Below are 3,465 nucleotides of genomic sequence, written 5' to 3' on the forward strand. Positions count from 1 at the left end.
AACAAGCGATGGATAAAAAATAATGGAAGGCACCAAGCTAAGTAAAAATTCAGAATTAGCTATAAATTTCTCCACTATCTTTGCAGAAAACATACTCTGGGCAAGGTAATGGGAAATACATAAAACTGCACATATAAGTGAACAACCAGTTTCTTCTTTGCTGTTTTTCATTTGTATTTCTTCTATCTAATTTCAGTTGTCCTGGATCAATTTGCACATTTCTCCCCATGGAAGAGATGTACGACACTGTCTCAAATCTGTTTTGTCTTTACTCCAGAAACAATAGGGTTCAGAGTTGGGAGGAGAAGCAAATATAGATTAGCCACAATGATGTGAAGCGAAGGAGGAACAGTGTGTCCCCCAAAACGATGAGTAAAGAAAGTGAAGAATGCTGGAACATAGGTGATAATGATGGCAGATATATGAGCAGTGCAGGTGCTGAAGGCCTTCTGACGAGCATCTGCTGATGAGAGGCTGACCACAGCCCAGAGGATCATAGTGTAAGACACAGAGATACAGCAGATGTCAAATACTCCAACCAAAAGAGCAGCCATCAGACCATAGATGACATTGACCTTGATGCTGGCACACGATAACTTTACCACAGACATGTGGTCACAATATGTATGGGAGATAATATTGCTCTGGTAGAAGGGCAAACGTTTGACCAAGAGTAGGAAAGGAATCATCAACATCACACTGCTTAGTAAGGTGGCAAGCCCAGCTTTGGCAATGACAAGGTTAGTGAGTATAGTAGCATAACACAATGGGTAGCAAATGGCCACATAGTGGAACAGAGCCATGAGCCTGAGGACACCAGACTCCACACCTGTGAACCCATGGACAAAGAACATCTGGACTAAGCAGCCATTGAAGTTAATTTCCTTGAGATTGAACCAGAAGTTGCAGAGTCTATTGGGTAGAGTGGTGGTGCAGTTGAAGAGGTCAATGAGGAAGGGCATGGCCAGAAAAAGGTACATTGGATGATGTGGGGCTTCCTCAGAGAGTTCGAGGTACACAAGGCCAAGGTTATCCACAAGGGATATAACATACATTGCACAGAGAGGAAGGGAGATCCATTTGTGTACTCTCTCCAGACCAGGAATGCCATAACAATAAAAGATTCTGGTGCCCCGTATGAATTGTTAGAGATCAGCATAATAAATAGAAGACCTCTTTATTTTTCCTGAAGCCTCTACCCTGAGAAGGAATTAAGATGTAGAGAGTTTGATTAAGAGCTTCCTTGTGAATTCAAACTTAAATTTTGAATAAAATTACATTCATAATAGTACAAAAAATTCAAATAATAATGAATACATTGTATATCTCAATATTTAAAGTTTTGCAGTGTAAGTATAATTTTTAAAGCCCAATTACAAAGTTGTTGTTGTTTTCAGCCATTAAATAGAAGAAGAAACTGAGACCCAGAGAGATTGCATAAATATCAAATGTCACGCAACTAAATTTGGGGCCAGAAATGGTATTCATATATGATTCAAATCTCATACAGGATGTTTAATTCACTTTCCCAAAGTTATTAGTGATTAATTGAAAGTCAAATCCAGGTTTTCCTAGATTTCCTCATCTGTTACCCTAAACCAAGTCCTTCACAAAGGCAATTAATAGAGAAATTTTGAGCTGTCAAGCAGTAGATCAATTATTTATAGTTTATTTGCTTTTACATTTGTTTGGTTGATTTCTCTGGAGGAATAAGGGGCTTCATTTTTCCAACTTGGGTCCTCTATGGCTTCTGCTGCTTACAATTTCTTCCCTGCACAGCATTATAGAAAAGAGCAAGGGAATAGTGTTCGATAATTCATACTTTCTCTTTCAAAGAATTGAAGATCTGGTTACAAGTACCATTTACACTTACCCTGAGCCCCTGCCCCCTTTTTATACTTGTGGTTCTGGGGGAGTAAAAAAGAGACAGGGTTTAGGAATATGACAAAATAAAATCATGACAAAACCACAGGGAAAGATAGCCCCCTGGCTGAGGGTCTTGCCTTAGTGTTACATCAAGCCTTTTTCAATGAAAAAGACGAACAACATGCTGTAACTAGAAAACAGCACACCACATCTGGACATGATGCATCATCCCAATACATATCAGTCACAATTTCTCTTCCCTCCTCAATGACAGTAGGTTCCATTACCTGATCCAGGTGTCTGAGCCCCCAGGACCTGATGGAAGGGATAGAGGTTGATGCTATCACTGCCAGCTCTTTTGCTGTTTCCTCATCCCACACTGGGCATCCGTTTGACACAAAGGGTGTGCCGCACCTACGATTGCCTCTGACTGTTGAAAACAGAAAAGAGATCCCTCTGGATTATCACTTAATCTCAGTCTTCAGAAAAATCAGGATGAAGCAGGCACTGCTTAAGAGCTAGGAAAGCCTAGGAGTCTTGCTTTTTAACTTCTTTCATTTCCACGTTATGCTTCTCTAGTGATGGCCTGGATGAGCATATTTTCTTTTTTTAGAAAAAGTCAGGAACTGGACCACAAAATGAAATCCTACTACCTATCTGAACAATCTTTTCCTGAATTCCCTTGAAAGGAATGTCAGGAAAGAGCTGAATACCGAAAAGAGGGTTCTAGATTCCCTGCTATTGCTTCATCTTCATCTTTTTTTAGAAAAATTATATCCAGCCCTTTGACAATATGAAGTGCAATCACTGAGCCTGAATATCTTAAGTGTATGGACTCTACATTAAGTTAAACAAAATCCCATTAAGCATCTGCATTTTCCAGGAAATGCACTTTTGGCACTTAGCAGAAGCCTTCTTGTGCCTCCACTCTAGTACTTTGAGATTTACCTTGAATATAAATAATCAACCTGCATACAAATTCATACATTTACCCACATGCCTAGGGGAAAACCACCAGTAGTACCACCTGAGTGTCTGTACTTACTAGTTACTATTTAGTTTATGAACTCACTCATGTTCTTATAATGAGTCTACCAATTCATAACCATTTATCTGAGACTCAGTACGTTCAATGGTTTGTCAAAGGTACACAATATTTGTGATCTTTACACAAAACACTGGTGAAACACTTGCCCATCTCTCTGTTTGAAAGTCACCTTTCTTCTCTATGCTGCCCTCATTCCTTCTCCTTCTTTCATGATGATTATAACTTGGTGGACTGGGCCAGAACTATTTGGGTGTTTAACATGTCTCTTTACTGACTTGTGAACTGTTTTAGTGTATGGTTCAAAAAATCTTTCTCCTGTTTTACTCCAAGAATGAGGGAAGTACCTGAATAAAAAACAAAACAAACAAACAAAACAGCACATTAGGTAAGTTGGAGTTGGATCAGCCGACTGCAAGTTGTGTGACCTAATTGAAGAAGTAAAAAGATGTGGGGAAGGGTGGGCTAGTGACTTGGAGAGAAGAGAATGTATGTATTCATCTTTCCTTGATTTGGGGGTGCTCAAATTTTTACTACCTAATTCTCTGTCTCTG

General features: G+C 39.4%; 1 pseudogene; it reads right to left on the reverse strand.

The window, feature by feature from the left end:
- Nucleotides 1-251: 251 nt before the first annotated feature.
- Nucleotides 252-1,159, reverse strand: LOC126079231 (olfactory receptor 52N5-like; annotated as a pseudogene).
- Nucleotides 1,160-3,465: the final 2,306 nt, after the last annotated feature.

This window comes from Elephas maximus, chromosome 7 (assembly GCF_024166365.1).
Source record: "Elephas maximus indicus isolate mEleMax1 chromosome 7, mEleMax1 primary haplotype, whole genome shotgun sequence".
Classification (NCBI taxonomy): Eukaryota; Metazoa; Chordata; class Mammalia; order Proboscidea; family Elephantidae; genus Elephas; species Elephas maximus.